At 33.2% G+C, this 20,619-nt stretch overlaps 1 long non-coding RNA gene and 1 pseudogene across 1 annotated transcript; both read right to left on the bottom strand.

Annotated features, from left to right (window-relative positions):
- Positions 1-2,521: 2,521 nt before the first annotated feature.
- On the bottom strand, positions 2,522-8,606 carry LOC107937804 (U-box domain-containing protein 34-like; annotated as a pseudogene).
- A 2,299-nt stretch (positions 8,607-10,905) lies between these two features.
- Positions 10,906-17,952, bottom strand: LOC107937821 (uncharacterized). The gene is made up of 4 exons (XR_005910984.1): positions 17,708-17,952; positions 14,607-17,314; positions 14,329-14,437; positions 10,906-11,804 (listed from the first exon to the last, which is right to left on the bottom strand). It is a non-coding gene; the product is annotated as an uncharacterized lncRNA (long non-coding RNA).
- Between the last annotated feature and the right edge of the window lie 2,667 nt (positions 17,953-20,619).

The following is a 20,619-nucleotide window of genomic DNA, read 5'->3' on the forward strand; positions in this document are numbered from 1 at the left end:
TGTACCGGATAAAAAATCCTTTACAACTAAAGAGAAAAATCCAAAGCACTATGTCTAAATAACATAAAAGCAGTTTCAGATTACGAATAATGCAACGGTAACATTTATGGTAATTAAAACCTTCTTTAAATCAGTACTACTGTTTTGGACAAATTAACAGAGAGAAGTAAAAAACCTTAAAATTTTAAATTATATTAAAATTTTTTAAACTTATTTAATTTTAAAACAATTGCTTCAAAATTAAACAGTTCTGTTCAAAAATATTTTACTAATCTTTTTAAAATTAAATACTATCAAAAGAAAACTGGACATAAAAATAGCTCAAACGCATTCCAAAACTACCCAACCCAAAACACTAAAAAAATGAAAACAAAACCAAAACAGGGGTCACATGGCCGTGTGGCTAGGTTGTGTGACACGGCACAGACCGTGGGTGCAAGAACATAATCGTGTGGCCAACCATGTGATATATTGTGTACCTTTCGAAATAAATCCACACAGTCGTGTTGTAGACTATGTGCTAGCCCGTGTAGCATTCGAAATACCCTCACACGGTAGTGTCACAGACCGTAAAACATAGTTAATTCACATCCAAATGCTTAATTACTTATATCACATCATCATATGCACATTAACAACAACACCAACAAGTACTTGAGAACCTTTACAAATATAATCAATATTACATGCCATAAAAGCCAAATAGAATCCAAAATCTACGAAAGGGTCCTCGGATAGTTTGATTCTTCAAGTTGATCTAACCGCCTGATTATCCACAAAACAAGAAATAGAATCCAAAATCTACCAAAAGGTCAAATAGATACATCGCCACGAAGCCTACCAGGCATTAAGCCCAATAATTACATCGGCATAAAGCCTGCTAAGCTCAAACCGTGATTCAATACACTCAATACCTTTCAATTTCACTATTAACCTCCGTTAAATCAAACGTTCAATAATCACGAAACACTACAATTACTAAAGTAAAACAAGTGTTAAGGAAATTATCTATAACATATTTATATACATGAACTTACAAGACTGATTTCCAGTAATGGCCCAAAGTATTTTAATCAATGATTGACATTATATCAATTCATTATTTCCATTTTCATTTACACGCATCAATATAATCCAACATTATGCAATTAGGTTCATATAAGACATTTAAAAATATACTAAAATTAAACCGAATGAACTTTTCAAACTAATCTGGCACAAAAATCAAGGTACAAGGACTACTCAACAATTTTTTCTTTTCCTCGATTTTCAACACATTCTTAATCTAGAATAATAATTTCATTCAATTAACTAATTATGATAGTAAAATTAACTCATTTTATGCAATTAAGTCTTTTTTAACATTTTTACAAAACTACCCTCAACATTTCACTTTAATGAAATTTAGCCCCTAGGTCCAAATCATGCAATTTAACCATTTTCAATTAAATTCAAGCTTAGCCGAAATGTTTGGGTCTTTATTGCAGCCCATATTTACTATTATTTCACAAGTCCTCGTAATTTTATCACTTTAACATTTTAGTCCTTTAACATTAAAATTACTAAAGATTACATTACAAAATAATCCTACTTAGCAACCAAGTTTAATAATTTACCCTTAAACTTTAAGAACACAATAAAATCATTAATGATTTAATCTAAAATATTTGATAGTTTTACAAATAAGTCCTCGAGTTAGCTAGATTAAACTTAAATGAGCTCAAAAACATAAAAATTACTAAAAGTGGGCATCAACCACATATCGAATTGAAAACCCTAACTAGGTCGAAGCTTTTCCATCTCCTTCTATGGCTTTTCAATTTAGAAAGAATGAAAGAAGAAGATAAACTTGAAATTTCCATAAACTTTTGTTTTAATTTTTATCCACAATCATCGTCTATGATATATTTATCATTCAAGGGGGTTTAATTGCACAATTGGTCCTTCACTTATATTAAATTCCAACTAAAAAAACTTAATTTCAATTTAACCCTAAACTAATTAGGACTAAATGACCAAATAGCCCAAAAGTTAGTGGATTTCATCATGTCACCACTGCTTGGACTTTTTAACTATGTTTTAATCACAATTCTGGTCCCTTTAGTATTTTAAATCTATAACAATTAACTTTTCCCTCTTTTACAATTTAATCCTTTTACCTTAATTAAGCAATTACTCGTAAAATTTACCGAATCAAACTTCAATTCACCTATAATACTGAATTCTTAAAATTGTTTTATAAAATTATTTACTTTTTAGTCCATGCACGCAAGCGATCATCTTCCCCCCTCATTTGATTCCATTATATCCCATTGTGTTCCATTCAAAGTTAGTGAATATACTGTGAGAGCATTTACTCAAAAACCTTGTAGGCATTGCTTTCCTGTGGTTTTTCTATTCTTTCGTTGCTTCTTTGTTTTTTTATTTGCTTCCGCTTTATTTTCGATGCCTTAGAAATTTTTTATTGTAATTTCTCACTTTCAAGAGATAGGTTGACTTTGGCGAATTTAAAACAAATAAATCGCCTAAAATCGTACAAATTGTCTGATTAAAGTTCTAACCCAATGACAAAAATAAGTTCTAAAAATATAAATTTTCATTTAAATTTTTAATTAAAAATATAAAATAATAACACAACAAAATTTGATTGATGAATGCATATGGATTCACGTTGGGAGGACTTCTTAAGTATTCATCGGAGTGTGGAAAATTATGACAACTGGAGTGCTCCTGACGTACGATGAAAAAGAAAAGGAAACAAATCAAGTGTTAAATTTGAAGTAAGTTCAACAAAAACCATAAAAATGTGAAGTAAGATAATATAGTTAGTATAAAATGTGAAATAAGTTGATATGGTTAGGAAATTAGGACTGACACTTTGTAATTAATTAACTTACTAGTTACAGTGAAACTTGGCTATAGTTAGGGGAGTGTCCTGGACTCCTAGCTTCCCAAGTGAGGTGCATCGTTTCTTCAGCAAGTAATCGCAGCCTGTTCAATCCTGGCAAGACGATTTTACCCAGATCAGGTCTATCTTTCCTCCTTAGCTCTGCATAGTTAAGTGCAATCTTTGCGAAGCTCAAGACCTTTGAACCGGCCAATCATCAATAGATGGGTCTAGCATATGAGCAAAGGTCCCCTGCTCAATAGCCCATTGCATATGGTGAGTCAACCCATTAGTGGTTTTGTTTTTATTATTTGTAGAAGCATAATGCCAAGGGAGTATACATCCGATTTCACTCCCAGCATGCCTGTCTGCTGGTATTTTGGATCTATGTAGCAGAAAGTTCCTTTTGTGGATGTCATCTAATATTGGGTTACATTGTTAGCTACAGATGGAGGAACTAGTCTGGCCAACCCAACATCACTAATCTTGCTCACAAATTTGCGGTCAAAAAAGATATTGGCCGGTTTCAAGTCACGGTAGATTATAGGTTCTGTTAGTGTCTCAAGGCTACAACTATTTTTTTTAAATAAGACTAAGTCCTAGGGAGATTTGTTAGTTTGTTAGTAGAAGTAGCAATTTGAATTTTTTTTTAGGTTGTTACTTGAAACTTGTATATAAAGGCTGCTTTGTTAATGAATTAAATCATCCCTTCATTCATATTTTTTTCTATGCTTCAATTAGTTCTTTGCTAAACAAACAGTGGTATCGAGAGCTATTTTTCGTAAGGGACCTGTGAGAAAAGTTTTGTAAGAGTTCTAAGAGAAAATTGAGAGATACACTTATGAGGTTTTGAGGAAAATAGAATCGGGATCAAGTAAGCTGTCTGCCTTAGCCCCACTTATGTTTGATTGAGAGAATTATCAAGCATAGACTGTGAGAATGCAAGCATATATGGAGGGTTGTGATTATTGGGAAGCTGTCGAGGAAGACTATGAGGTGACTCCACTTTTCAACAATCCAATTATGAATCAGATCAAAATGCACAAGGAGAGAACCACCAGGAAGGCTAAGGTAAAGGCTTTCCTTCATGCTTCTGTTTCATCAGCCATATTCAATAGAATTATGCCTTTTGGATCAATTAAGGAGATATGGGACTACCTCAAGGCTAAGTATCAATGAGATGAGAGGATCAAGAACATGAATGTGTTGAACTTGATTAGAGAATTCGAGAGGCTGTAAATGAAGGACTCTGACTCAATCAATGAATACTCGGACAAGCTGATAGATATTGCTAACAGGGTAAGAGTTCTTGAAACTGATCTCTCTGATTTTAAACTGGTGCAAAAAATACTTGTCTTTGTGTTTGAGAAATATGAATCAACAATTGTATCTTTGGAGAACACCAAGAACTTGACTCAGTTAAGAGTAGTTGAGTTGATCAGTGCTTTACAAGTACAAGAGCAAAGGAGGCTAATGAGGCATAAAGTAAGCATAAAATGAGAGAAACAAAAGTGGAATAAGAATAAGAGTGATTAAAATAGTGGTTCAAAAACTGTTGTAAAAGGTAATAGTACTGAAAATTATAATAAGTATTCTTAATATAAGTATTATGAAAAATAGAATCATCCTCATTTCAAGTTTTGGAGAAGGCCAGATGTGAAATGCATAAGGTGCAACTTGATAAAGAAGAAAAGGACCATTTGCTTTTCGTCTCTTGCTTCTCATAAAGCACTCTATGTGACAGTTGGTTAATTGATAGTGGTTGCACCAATCACATAACATGTGATGAGAAGCTGTTTAAAGACTTTGACAAGTCATTGAAGTCGAAAGTAAGGATAGGAAATGGAGAATACTTAGAAGTGAAGGGAAGAGGCACAGTAACAACAAAGAGTTGTGCTTGAACTTTTGTACCTGAGATTGATGAAAACTTGTTGAGTGTGGGGCAATTGGTAGAGAAGGGATTCAAAGAGTGAAGGTGTCTGGTCCTTAACTCTAGTGGCAATGAATTGTTTAGGATCAAGATGTAAAAGAAGATTTTCTCATTGAATCCATTTGAGGAGAAGCAAGTGGCATCCAATTATCAGAAAAGAATGACATCAATGCAACAAACAATTATGAAATTGATGATACAATGTAATGAAAATAGTTTTGAGCTTGAGATAAAATTGGCAGATAATCGTATTGATAAGCCATAAAAGTAACATTTTTTTAATCCCATTCTTGATGTGTTTTTGGATGATTAATTATGTAAATTAGTGAATTTGATTCTCCTAATCCTTTAAATTTATGTTTCTATACTTAGGTGAGCATTGAGGAGTGAAATGAGCGAAAAATAAGCCAAAATTAGACAAAAAGAGTTATTTTCAAGATCCACACGGCCTGGCCACATGCCCATGTGCCAGCCCATGACGATTTCGTAACCTGCTTCCCAGGTACGCTGAAAAACATAATTTTTAGGCTTTCTAAGCATTTTAAAGTCTATAAATACCAATTAGAAGAAGACCTAAAGGGGTAATCGGAGAAGATCGGAGAAAACACTCGAAGAACGCCATCAGAATCAACTAGGAAGCGGATCTCCCTCAAGATCAAAGATCTTCATTTAATTTCTTTCGAAGTTTTATTGAGTTTCTTTATGTCTTGTGGATATCTTACCTTTGAGATGTTCCTATTTAGGATTATAAACAAAATTCCCTAGATACCTAGGGAGGATGAAACCTATGATGAATCTTATTATTTAATTTCTGTTTTTACGTGATAAATACTTGCTTCTTGTTCTCAATTATGTATGCTTATTTCATGTTTTAATATTTTGGGATATTAATTCGTGTTTAATGTGCTTATTTCAGTAGAGCAAAAGTCTCTATTTAAGAGTAGATCTAGCATAATTGAGTGGAGTTGCATGCAATCCTAGAAATAGGACGACATAAATCTACCGGATTAGAGTCAAATCTAATAGGAGAATCCATAGACCGAGTTAATGAGACAATATGAGTTTTAATTAGAAAGAGATTTCAATTAATCAACCTAAATTCAGTTGTTCTTACTCTCAAAAGAGATATTAACATAATTTAGGGATTTCTACGGATCAAGACAAAAGTGAATAAATCATTCAATTCAGATTCAGAATAATAGGTGAAGTCTAGGTGGATTATTTCCTGGGTATTTTCTTTCTCATTGGTTATCTTCAATTATTTCCTATTTCTTTCACTGTTGCATTCTTAGTTAAATTTGATTAGTAAATTTAGATTAAAAACAATCACTCCAATTTATCGGCTAAATAATAGAAAAACGATAATTACCAGTACTTTTTGTACTTGCGGATACGATATTCCCTACTCACCATAGTTATACTATTGTTTCATAGGTGCACTTGTCTTTGTCGTAATTATAGTTAGTTTAGCGACCATCACGTATCCTACAAGAACAACTACAAATCAAGTGTTTTGAGAATGAGGAGTTACATGCAAAGGTAACTCTTTTGGAGCAGCAACTGACATCTCTCTATGATGATAACCTATCATCTTTTACACATGAAATATTAGAAAAACATGCTGATGAGCTACGGAAAAAAAATTGCATCTCAAGAAATTGGGAGTAATGTGCAACTTTCAGAAGAAAATAGTGGGTTATGTTTCCAAAATCAAAAGCCAGCTGAAGAAGCTTCATATGTGAAAGAATTGATATCTGTAGATGTTGTTGAGTTTAAAAATTTAGTTGTTAAGGTGATCAAGCTTTCAGGCAAAATGTAAAATTGAAAAAAGAATTATTCGCTGCAAGAAGATTTGTTAATCAAACCATAAATGGTATTAATCGCAAATATATTGACAACACAAGACCTTATAAGAAGGGGTGTCAACTCTGGCCACTCTATTACTTTCTGAAGCAGCTTGTGATGATTTTGAATTATGGAATTTTGATTTCGATGGAATTGCAAGCTAGGAAACAATTGGAGGTAACTCTTGAAGCTACGCTAGTCGAGAAGGAATTCATAGAAGCCGAATATTGAAGAAATTGGTTTATTGCAAACCATAGGGTCAGATAAGATATATTTTTACTAAATTTTTCATGTTAGTCGATTTGAGTTTCTTAATAATAAACTTGGTGTCTGCAGCACTTGAGTCAGGAGGAGAATGTTAGTGTCTCAAGGCTGCAACTGTTTTTTAAAAAATAAGACTAAGTCTAGGGAGATTTATTAGCTTGTTAGTAGGAGTAACAATTTGAATGTTTTGTTGAGGTTGTTACTTGAGACTTGAATATAAGGGCTGCTTTGTTAATGAATTAAATCATCACTTCATTCATATTTTTATTCTATGCTTCAATTAGTTCTTTGCTAAACCAACAGGTTCGGGTTTAGTTTGGTGGAAGAACAACAAGGTTGTTCCAATTTCGGCTACAATTCTAAACCTAAGCTGTCAAGAGAGAGTTGGAGTGTTCCGTCTCCTGAAGAGACGGTCCTCTAAGCTCCCGTTAGACATGAACTCGTACACCAAGCATCCATACTCTGGGCAGGCTCCCAACAGGAAAACCACGTTGGGATGCCCTATGCAGCTTAAAACCTCTACATGTAAGTTTAATTCTTAGAGCAGCCAAATTTTAAAATTCATTCTATAAATACACTAGTAACTAAAGCATGCATATTCAGCCTACAATGTTCTTGTTTCTCAGTAATTAGAATTAATGCTCTACAGGCTCATCATACTAAAATCTATTTGGAAGTCGTACCTCTTTGCTGAAACTATGACCTTCCTTGTGCTGCATCTGGTCTCAAAACCTTAATTGCAACGGGAGTATGATCTAGACTGGCTTTATACACGGGGCCATAACCCCCTTCCCCAATCTTGAGAACTTCTGAGAAGAATTCAGTGGCAGCTTCAATTTCTTTTATTGTGTACTTCTTGTACCTGAAATCTGAATGTGCTAATGCATCTAGTGCCTTTTTTTCCCGCTGATTCCTTAAGCGCTTTCATTTCTGCGTTCACCCTTTTTTTTAATTCAATTTCTGCAATTCTCTGAGCCGCTTCAGCGATTTCCATTGCTGCTTTTGACTTGGCTTTCTCCTTTTCTGCTATTGCTAATGCAGCTTCCTCAGCAAGTCGTGCCTCTTCCAATTTCCACAGCTGGAGTTCTCTTGCCTGTTGTGATATAATTATGCACAAAATTCTAACTAGTCAAAATATGTTGAGGAACAGTATAAGCAGATGTTAGTTTACACTCTAACCTTCTGTTTTGCTGTGAGTGCTTCTTTGTAGGCAGTACTACACATTTCCATAGTTTGCTTTAGCTCTAGCTTTAGCCTCCTCATTTCGGCTTCCACGTCCTCCTGTAGGTTTCACCCAATACTATAAAACTCATCTATATTATTATTTCCAGAAATTTTACACACATCTTCCTAGAACGTAGAATGATACAAATTATTAATTAAATATATGCATATATTGTAATGTAAACGGGAAGTGTGTAAAGAAGGTGAAGCACTTGGTTACTTCATTCCACTTTCACGATGATATTTGATGATTTTGAGGTGAAACATCGTATTTTTTTTATTGTTTACTTGTTTATAAGTATTAGTTAGACAAACCTGAAATGTGATTATATCTTTTTTGAAAAATACGTATGGTGAAAATTTATGTTTGAATCGAAGTGAGAACAAATGCTTTTGATAGTTTATTTTCGTTGGTGAATATAATGTCTAATGCTATACTAGCCAGCCTACAGTCATATCAATGAATTTATGCAGTAATTTAATACACATATATATATTTGTTTGTGCGTGTGTATATACATCTTCATATCTTTCTTACTTGTCATTGATGTAGATAAGTTTGAAAATTTGTCACTATCCTGCGAAACGTATGAGAAATCATGTGGAGAGCTCAAATCCACTGTGTTTCGTCCAAACTACATTGACTCAAAGCTAAAATTACTTTAATAGTCTGAAACGTTGGACAGTCTTAAAGCAGTGGCAGTGTGGCTTGCTTATTGGTAATCATTGAATTTGGGAAACATACGGTCAATGCTTGATCTGCCAGAACTGATAAAGGATATATCCATATTTGGCATAGGGAGTGCCGGATATGATTTCACGTTTTGGCCTATCCTGTTAAAAGGTGACTTGCATTCATCTAAAGTTGCTAACAACTAAATTAATAATAGACTAGTTAATTTTAGATCCAACTGCATCTCTTTCATTTATTGTTATTTTGTTACTGGATATATATATATTCTTTATATACAAGGCAAAAAAATGGGGGGAATGAAGAACAAACAAACAAAGCATTTGAAGACAAGAGTAATTTTGGTTCTCGTCCCAGGTACAATTAGCTCGTTACCTTATGGAATCCATGGAATCAATAGATTTACGCTGTGGTTCAAGTCGTGGCTTCTCAACTATTAAAATTAATATTCACAAATAATTTTTAATTTAATTAAAATCAATATTGAGTAATGCTGGGTAGATCATGGGTCGGGCCATTCGGGCAAGCAATTTTTTAATTTAATTAAAATCAAGACTGAGTAATGGTAGGTAGACCTGATCATGGGTCGGGCCATCCGGCCCAAAGGCCTGCCGAAATGTAGGAGGTTTGGGCAAAAATATAGGCTTAAAAAATAGGCTTGGACAAAAAAATAAGGCCCATTTAAAAACGGGCCGAGCCTCGGGTAAGACATTTTTGGGCCCGGGCCCTACCCGAATTCACTAAAGGAAAAAAAAATCTGCTCTTTTTTATTATTATTTTTTAATGTTATTTTTTTGTTGTTTTCTCCCTATTTTGCTATTATTTTACTATTATGTTGCTACTATTTTGTTATTATTGTTTGCATATTGTATAAAACTCATTTTATTGTTAGTTTTGTTATTATTTTAGAGGCATTTGCTTGTTAAGTTGCATTTATCTTAGTGTTATTTAAGTCTACATATTTTTTAAATTTTATTTTCAATTTGTTGGGAAATATTTATTTTAATTTTTTAATATTTTTAATGTATTACATGTATTAAAAATAATATAAAAAACTAATGCAGGCCTGGTCGGGCCCGAATTTTATCATTTTTATCCAAGTCAGGCTTGGACAAAATTTTAGGCCCATTTTTCGGGCCGGGCCAAGTCCAGCAAATGGGACTGAATTTTTTCTTGAGGCCGACCCAGCCCATGAGCACCTCTAATAGTAGGTAACTTAATATTATATAACTAAAGCTTGAAACTAGAAATGAAACAGACCTCTCGAGCTATTAGCTGGCAGGATACACGATTCAGGAGGAGGAGTTGGTATTAAGCTTAAGTGGTTAAGAAGGTGATTATGCAACGGGGAGATAACTGGAGCTGGATGAGAAGCTGATGCATGGATGAAATTTTGCTTTTGGATAGCACATAAACACTACAAAAGTCTGGTGCATTTTTTTATACCATTTCTGAGATATTTGTTGCTTTAAACCTACTGAGACAAAATACAATCTTTTTTCAGAAAAGTGATGCACATATATTTATTTATTACAGTCATAAACTTATACTAATAATAGAATTTATAATCATTATATTTGATGTGGCACACAATGAGTAAATTACAAAAAAAAAAATTCCAATAATAAAAATAAATGTATATATTTATAAGGTTATTTTTAAGTATGTTTTCTTAACTGCTTATGATTTTATTCATCACTATTAACTTTTTTTTATCATGAATTTTTAATTTTAATTCATTCTAGCGTCATATTTCTAATGCAATTAAAGATGCAAAACATGCACATTTTCTTAGATTTTCGATAGCCACAGAAGCAGGGCTCAATTTTGAATTGGAAAGGTATAGTTTGTAAAAGACAATTTAATCCTTGGTTTAAAATTATTATGTAAAAACTTAAAATTAATTTCTTAATATTATAAAACTGTATTATTTAATATATTATTCATATTAAATGTTATATTATTGTAATTTACATACATTTAAATAAAACATTTGTTAATATGCATTAATTAAAACAAATATATAAAATATACATTAATTATACCAAATGTATAAAACATACATTAGTTATAACAAATATATTATTATTTGGGGAGCAATGTTAATGTACAATTGGGTTTCATTTACTGTCATCTCTGTCATTTGTATCTCTTCAAACATATTGGCCTTCTTAGTAATGAGCAACGAGCGAACTTATTGATCCAGTTAAGTCGATCTTGGATATCCCAAAACAGAGATAAGCTCGAACCGGGATATCCTAAACAGGAATACCATTGAACCGGGATATCCGCAGAACGGGATATCCCCATGCGGGATAAGTATGACAAGTATCCCGGTCCAAACATCAAAATAAACCCGAACCGGGCACTAAAACAGCCGAACCGAAAAATGTAAAACCTAGAACAGGATTATTCCTGAACCGGCCAATCCCAACTGTGAACTATTACTCAACCGGCCTATACCGGAATAGGCTTTTTCCCAAACCGGTTTATAAGAATAGGAGCCTAAAATAAGCTGAATCAGGGCATAAAATCTCTCAACCAGAAGGGAAAAATCCCGAAACAGATGAAAAAAAGGTCTCAAACCCTTCACAAAAAACCCACACGACAAAATCCAATCCATCCCAGCAGAACTGAAACTAAAACAACCAGACGAGACTGTCACCACACAAACACTAAAAAAGAAACCCTTATCGAGGCCAAAAAAACAAACCCAATATTCCACAGCCGAAAAAATGGAAAGCTATGGATTGAAGAAAGAATTGCAGTTGAAGAACTGTTTAATTACAGTTTGCTCCTCTCCCATTTGATTCTGTTTCTTGTCACGTTACCCCACACGCCTACTACAGTTTCAGATTTTTTCCTTCCCAATTCAGTAATTGACTGACTACTTTTACTGCTGGTTTATATTCGGTGCATGGGTTTAAAGTTTCCATCACTGTCATCTTTTACTCTAATATAGCCTGACAAATATAAAAAAAAATAAAGAAATTCAAATATATATGTAATTCATAAAAATTTTAAAAAAAAGTGAAAAAATATATGTGAATGCCGAAAGAATCGTGAGCACCAACACCAAAACCATAGCACCAAAAGTACCCTCAATCGGGGATTTCAAAAAACACACAAAATGGAAACGAAAGAGAGAACTTAGAATTTCTCTAGCTCACGAAAGTAGACGAGAAACAAACAGAAACCCCAACAGTATTTTGCGAAGGAAAAATAACAAATATAAAGCAAGATAGATACAATATGAGAAAAGCGAAGCAGACAATTCAAAAACAAAAAACATATAGTACCAAGATAAATAAACTACAAAAAACCGGACAGATCCATAATTTCAACGGAACGAAACAGTTATTCTTTGAATCTAAAAACCTAAAACGCTGACAAATATTCAATGAGAATATTAGTAAAAAGAAGAATATATCAGAAACTAAACAGAGATGAAATAAAGAAAAAGAAAAAAGAATATACAATTTATTGTTTACTAATATTATTTCCATTATTTAGTTATTAATATCTACAAAAAAAAGAATATACATTTTATTGTTTACTAATACTATTTCCATTATTTAGTTATTAATATCTACAAAAAAAAAGAATATACATTTTATTGTTTACTAATATTATTTCCATTATTTAGCTATTAATATCTACAAAAAAAAAAGAAAAAAGAGAATGTTTACAGAATTATAAATATACATTTGTCTGCGGTTCAAAGGGAGAAATCTTTATTTTAGAAACACTACCAAAGAAGTTTTTTTGGTGCGGGAAGTAATATTGTTCAAAATAGAAAGAAAAAAGGGTGCAGAGAAAGTTTATCAGAGAAGAAAATAGAGTTTGATCTTCAAAAAGATTCTCAGTAACTCACCGCCACCAAACCAATACTCACTTAACACCGTCGCTGACTACCATTTTCACTCTGGTGCTCAAATACCCACATCACCCTCAACTCCCCATTACCCATCAAACACTCACTGTCTTGCTCATGCTTTTTGTAGCTTTTTTGTAACGCTATTCTTGTAAGTACAAATTAGAATTAAGATGGAACTCCCTCCATAACATAAACTGTGGAAAGTTAAATTCTATAGGCTTTATTATCAAAACTCACTACTTTATTGCAAATTATAAAAGAGCAAAATTATAAAAATATATATGGGCAAAATATAGAGCATAAAACAACCAAAAAGTAACTCACAGACCACATCAATAAAAAATCAAACACATAGCAAAACAGCAATTACTAAACATGAAAACCATAAACCAAAAAACACAAATCTAAAAAGCATAAATCTCAAATTAAAACAGAAAGCCGAAGACAATGCTCAAGTAAAAATCCATACGCTGATAAAAGGGATTCTAAAAACCACAAAATCAAAAACGAATGCCAAAATCGGTACGCAAAATTAAACACTGAAATGAAAGTCCAATAACCCAAGCCCAACAATATTCAGCCCTGAGAAATAGAACCTAGTGGACCAGTATAATAAATTTTTTACATGTTCCGATATGAATGTTTTTCAAGGAAAACTAGTAAATAGTAAAATATTCAATTCATTCTTAATTATGTGACATGCATAATAAAAAAACATTTATTAAAAAACCTAAAAATTTTAAATTACATAAAATATTTTTAAATTTATTTAATTTCAAAACAATTGCTTCAAAATTAAACAGCTATGTTCAAAACTATTTTACAACTCTTTTTTAAATTAAACACTACCAAAATAAAACCCAACATAAAAACAACGCAAACCCATTCCCAAACAGGCCAACCCAACACACTAAAAATTAAAAATAAAAACAAAACCATATCCGTGGCCCAAGCAAAAAAAAATGGATAACAAACCAGCATGCAAAAAAGAGAACACAGAGACTTAGAGACTTTCACAATCGACGCAACTTACAGTGCATTTGCAAATAGGGTCATACTGCCTTCAATCATGAACCTACAAGCGGGATAAAAGCCCAAAATCTAGGCAAAACACAAGCCATAAACTAAGCAGGGCACAGGACAAAACGCCAACACAGGAGCCCATAAAGAGAAACCGAAATAGTGTATTTTGCGAAGCAAAAAATAAAATGAAATCGAAGATATTACGATAGCTACAATCGTAAGTAGACGGAAAAAATAGGAATGGAAGAGAACTTAGAAATTCTCTATCTTACGAAAGTAAAGGAGAAACAAATAGAAACACCAAAAGTAATTTGCGAAGCAAAAAATAATAACAATAAAGCAAGATAGATACAATGCGAGCAGAGCGAAACAGACAATTCAAAAACAATAAACATATAGTACAAGATAAAAAAAACAAAAAAACCGCACAGATACATAATTTCAACGGAACAAAACAGTGATTCTTTGAATCTGAAAACCGAAAACCCTGATAAATACCCAATGAGAATATTAGTAAAAAGAAGTATATATCTGAAACTAAAAACAGAGATGAATGAAAAAGACAAAGTTTAAGTACATATTCATACCTAAAAGGCTAAAATCAATCTCCGATGAAGCCGGACCAAACATTTTTCACTATCCTCAAATCCCACCTACTTTACCTTTTGCTTTGCTTCGAGTGATAAATAATTATATCTGAAACAAAAAAAAACAGAGATGAAAAGGCAAAGACAAAGGATTTATAAAGAAGAAAACAAAAAAATCATAAAAAAAAACCACTGAAATACAAGTAATAAAGAATAGATCTGAAACTAAAACGAAATGAAATAGCAAAGATAGACAAAGTAGAAGTGATGATTCATACCTGAAATCAGTCACCGATGAAGCAGAAAATTCCAAAAAATCACAAAAAAACAGAAACGGCAAAGAAAACCTAGTGTAGCGTCGTTCCGTGTTTTTTTTTTGGCAATTGGTGACCCATAACTAAAAAAATGAGAGGAAGAAATTCAAAACAGACAGAGAGAGAGAAAGAGGAGTCGGCGAATAAATGAGGTGCTATGGATAGAAGAGATAGATTTGAGGATTCAATTTTCGAATAATGGAAAGGAATCTAGCCTTTGATCGGAGGTAAGACGCCGGAAGGTGTTGATGCCGCGGAAGAGCCTAGGGTTTGTTACGAAATGACAAGAAAGGAAGGGAGAGACAAAGAAAATGAAAGAGAGGATGAACAGAGATCAAAGAATGGAAAAACAACAGAGAATAAAAGGGGAAATTAAAAAGGAAAATAAATTTAAAGAGAACTTAAATTTCAAATGATGGAGAAGGAAGGGAATTTGAAAAGGCTGAAGAAAACAGGCAGCTTTTCTCCTGCCCGTACTGCCCAAAAAGAATAGATTTTCTTAATCATCATGTGACAACGGTAACATTTATGGTAATTAATACCTTCTTTAAATTACTTTTTTTTGGGGGGGGGGGATTAAAGACAAAGAAGGCAAAGAGACGTTAGGAAAAAATATCATTTCTTGTATAAAGCACTATTCATGTATGCTGTAATGTGAACCCAATATTCACTTAAGTAGATGTGCATGTGCAAAGTCAGGTGTGCACATTAAATCTAGACTTGATAAGGTGCTCATCAATGGAAATTGTATTCCAGCGGATTTTATCCAAACTTAATATTAACATGAATGATCAGATTCAAGAATATGGTAAACTAAATGAGTTTAAATTATAAAAATTATATTAACAAAAAACGTGGTAAACACTACAAAGCCCACACCTGTCACAGTTCCTCAGTTACGAATGGCATGAATGGATGTAATAATTTCAGTATATTCTCGAAAACGTAGAGTAAAACTGTCTGAGCTACTAAAGCAACTAAATCAACTCCAGAGTGGTAAATGCGAGCTTTACTGGCTTCAATATACCCATGCAAACAACAAAAACATAAATCCCAAGCATGGGTTGCAGATCTAAAGACTGTAAATATAACACAAAAATAACTACAGCTAATCAGGGTAAAAATTATACCAGTATTTTTTGCAAAAAAACATACAACCATGACAGGTATTTCATGTATGTGTCAACAGCACATACTGATCCAACTTACAATAGAATTCTAGTAATGATAACAATAAAATAACACACACTATCCACCAAATGAATTTTACGACTTTATCCTTAGAAAAAAAGGGCATTATGTGCCATATAACAACAGCATAAACTTCATTACTTTTCAGGTTTCATGATCTGTAAATGGCATAAAATCCAGACCTTAATGGCATAAAACAATAGAACTACATTCTATTAGCAGAAAAAGAACAACAGTACTCAAGTAACTTCTCTGTAGCATTCAGAAAAAGAATAATCAGGGTATGTATGAATGCAGGTAACTTGGCTCAACTATACAAATAAATAGATGGTGGCGAAACAAGCACAGTATTTTTTTCTTACCACCCAACATTCTGGAAGAGGAAGCCTTAGAAGATACCCCTCCGTGTTAAACTGAAAAGGAAAGTTTACCGATTAGGATGATGCCAATCTTCTTAGGAACAGGACATTGTGATGATGTCAAAAGAAAAATCAAGTTACACCCTATGCAATAATAATAGATTTCTTTTTCTTCTGACAGTAATAACAATAGTTACAAATGCAAGCATAACTCAGATTAATACTGTTGATAGTACAATCAATAAACACAGTGAATACTCCACCTATCCAATAATTAAAAATATATATGTGCCACCGAAACAGTATAAGCTCCTTTGCAATGCCATCGAAAGAAGCTAAACATATGTCACAATAGCAACCAGTAGAAAATAACAAATCAACAAGACAAATGCTTAGAAATACAACGTAACAGACAGTGAACGGAAAAATGGAAGTGAGAAAGAACAAGTGCATCTGCATGTATGTTGCAGTGGGAGGAGAATGCACCATGCACCACAACAAGTAAAAGCTCCAATACAACAATAGGAAGGGATATGTAATGTTAGATGGTAACGCCAACAAGAATACCAGATCATTGGCACAACAAAAAGATGAGCAAGACATGTAGAGGTTCCAATGTCACAACAAAACTGGAAAGGAGACCTAATTTTTATCGCACTTGACAGCAAGTTGCATGAAATATGGCATGTTTAGGTCACCCAACCCTGATACATGAGCACTGGAAGAACTGACGACCATTTCAAATTAGAGGTTATTACTCCGAACAGAGAAACAGATGACACACTTCAGCATATTGTATTTTGACACCAATAAATGTGATAAACGCAAAGAAATGCCAACAAGTAATGCCCCATGTTAATAAATTGTAGATCCACCTAAAGTAGTAGAATTTATAGTACAATAATAGGGAATTGGAGACATCTTGTACTTGGAAGAGGATGCAGATACAGCTATATCTATTTTCAACTCCATTTATACCCGAAGGAGCTGTCTATACTGCCCGCTAGCATAACTTCTGTTTCCATTTGACCCTCTAGTGTCTGGACATCAACTTGTCTGCTCCAAAGCACTATAACGTATATTTCTTAATAAATTTTCATCTGTTGTACCATATCTCCAAACCTGAAACAAATCTGAAATACTGTAAAATACAATAGTGAAGACTAAGTGATTATCAGTAAGAAATTTGGGAATAAAACTCTGATTTAAAGAATGACAAATATTGCAAAAGAGATATGCGCGAGTATTACAGACAATAAAACAAGGATTAAGAGGAAGAGATCGATATGGTGATTACGATTGACTCCAAGCAATTCAATTCTAGTCCATAGGTTTCCCATAAGAGAACCAAACATTATCTCCCCGAAAGACAGAGATTTGGGAGTTGAGTTGTAGCTTATATTTTTAGAAAAATTTAAAGAAAACCAATCACCAAAAACCCTTCTAAAACAAAATTTGATTATTGCAAGAACAGAAACCAAACGAAATTAAACTTGAAAAGAAAAACCTGCTAACCTGAAAGTGTATTGTTGTGATAAAAGGAGCAACTTTGAACGCATTTGCAGAGAAAGTGTGAAGGAGATTTTGGGAAGAATTTTCTTCATTTCTATTCGGCCATGGTCGGAATGGCCATTCAAAGCTTTCAGCACTGAATCCCTATTACACATTTGAGGGAATAGAAACGCTTTAACTAATTTGGCCGAATGAAGAAACGGTAAACCAAACAAAAGCATTGATATTCATCCAAGAATAAAGAAGGAACCAACCAGATGTGGCCTGATTCTTTTAATCTGAAAACCGAAAACCTTGAAAAAAGCTAACTTAAAATATTAGTAAAACGAAGCATATATCTGAAACTATAGATAGAGACGCATAAAAAATAAAGGGGCATTGTTTATTTTCAAAAATTACATTTCGGAATAGACTTTTTTTATTATTATTTATTTTCAAAAGAATAAATTTTGGAAATTGTTTTTTTAAATACCAGTAATAATGGTGTTTGCATTTATTGTTTATTGGTATTTGGGGCTATTTTAAAGTTACTGTTGGGTTTCATTAAACTTAAAAACAAAGGGATATCCTCCGAATGGGATATACCTTAGCGGGGTATCCTTCAAAAGGATATCCCCCAACCGGGATATCCCTGGAATAGGATATCCCTTGCAGGAATAAGAATGACAGGTAGCCCGGTCCAAAGACATAAAAAATCTGAACCGGATGCCAAAACTGCTGAACCGGGCACTAAAAATAATGAACCGGGACGGGATATGATGGGGATATTCTTGAAATAGCCTATCCCGAATCAGGATATGACGGGATATCCGCGGGTAGAATAAGAAAGAAAATTAACCCAGTATTTAATGGCCACATAGGCCCAGAACAAAAAGAACAAAGCAAAATTTTCCAAATCACCTCTCGTCCATTCGTAAGTTAATGAGATGGTTCTAAACTTGCCACCAGAGATAACAAATATTCCAGAACAGCTGTAACCCTAGCCTCATGAAGGTCTGAATGTAATATCCAAAAGATACTGGAAATTTGATCTGCAAACATCAACAAATACCACTGAGAAAGCACCCAAAAGAACTCATTATAGGTATCACTTATACCACCCATCAATTTCAAAAGTATCCACTAAAGGCCAGGAAAATTCCCTTTTAAAATCAAGAAAGGAATGTTTTAAAAACATAGAATTTTGCAGACAGAACCGAAACTATTCCAAGAGAACTAAAGACAAACCACATCTAGGAAAGTTGAGAAATTTCAAACCGAACAATTCTAGGGAGAAGGATTGTAGCAGAAAAGTATAAACAAACCATGGCTACAAAGACTGCTTAACAAGCGAGCAACTGATGACACAGATGCATGTCTCAACATTTCATCTACCTGGTAGAAATAGAAGAATTCAATACAATCAGAAAAAGAAGAATACCATTTAAGGTAGAAAATTGGAGGTGGAAATTCTAATAGTATGCGTTCAGCGTAAACTGGATTGAAAACTAATTTCATAATAGTAGGTTTCTAAAGTTACAAAAATCTCTTCTATTTAACCCAGTGTAGAGGAGGGCGGTTAATTTCTTAACCCTTTTCTAACAAGAATTTCCATATTTAAATTTAAATTTATCATTATTAAAGACTTAAAGTTCCGTAAAGCTAGCAATTGAGCTAAGGGGAATCTTCTCAAGTAGAAAAGTTATTCAATCTTCCTATTAACAACTTTCAAGTCTACTTCAATCCAAATTGCATTCAGTGATTAGACATTTTGTTCTATAATAAAAAAACCATGCAAGATCAACTTAATAACAAGCATGCAGAAATAAATGAACATAGGCTTTACTATTTTTTAAGCTCCGGGCCATCATATCTCCATAAGTGGCAACTCAAAATTCAATACAATTTAGAACATAGTAATAAGCATCAACCAAGACATTGCAACCTTCAATGTCAAGGTGTATGCCTAGCAATTGCACCTTAGAGCCAAATGATAAAAGCACCCTAGACCCTTTAGGGAAAAGTACATTCGATCACACATGCACACCTGGTGCATCTAGATACACTTTAATGTAAGGCGATAGGTGCAAAACAAAAACCCAACTACTTCAAGTTCTATTAGGTTTCTTTTTCTTTTTAATTAATGTGCATAATATTTGAATATCCAACAACAGGCAAGAATAACATGGGATCATAAGGAAATCGTGCAGCTTGGTCTATTAATGAAAAAAATTTTGCACGTTTTGTAGATAAGCTGGATCACAATTTAGAGTTTATTATCATAACTATATTTATTAACCTTGGTATATAAATGGATGGACACATATATCTTTTGCCTTACTGCACTTAGGCAAGCTCTTTTTTTTAATTTTTTGCCCCTGCACCTCAGGAAATAAAAGAATTTTAGCACCTAGAATGCGCCTTGTGCCCTTGACCATACAAATTCTACCTATCAGTCATAATATTTTCTGGTACTTTGTTGTTATTAGAGGAAACTTCCTTGCACCTTCTTAAGAAATAAGAAGACATGTTTAACAAAATCTCTAGACAAAATTTCATGTTCTTGCGGATATTAGAATAGCATATTAAACAAAATCATATTAAGCTCCAAACTTCTTGATTGTACTCCATTCCAAGCTAGAGACAACTCCCAGCTAGATATCCAACAAAAAATATTTTGAAAGAAATACTAATCATACAACGCAAGTATGCTTACTTGGATTTTGTCTATACTTCACTTTTTTTTTCTGTAAATTGAAATTTTACTAGTTAAAAAAAAGTTCAAGTTTCATTCAATCAAACATTAGCAAACAGGACAGAGAGGATTACCGATTCTATGACAATAGAAAACCGGATTTTTCCACCTCCTACCAGTCCTACAAACAATCAAAAGCAACAATAAAAAAAATACCCAACAAAAACCATAAATGAATTTA

This window comes from Gossypium hirsutum, chromosome D03 (genome assembly GCF_007990345.1).
Source record: "Gossypium hirsutum isolate 1008001.06 chromosome D03, Gossypium_hirsutum_v2.1, whole genome shotgun sequence".
Taxonomy (NCBI): Eukaryota; Viridiplantae; Streptophyta; class Magnoliopsida; order Malvales; family Malvaceae; genus Gossypium; species Gossypium hirsutum.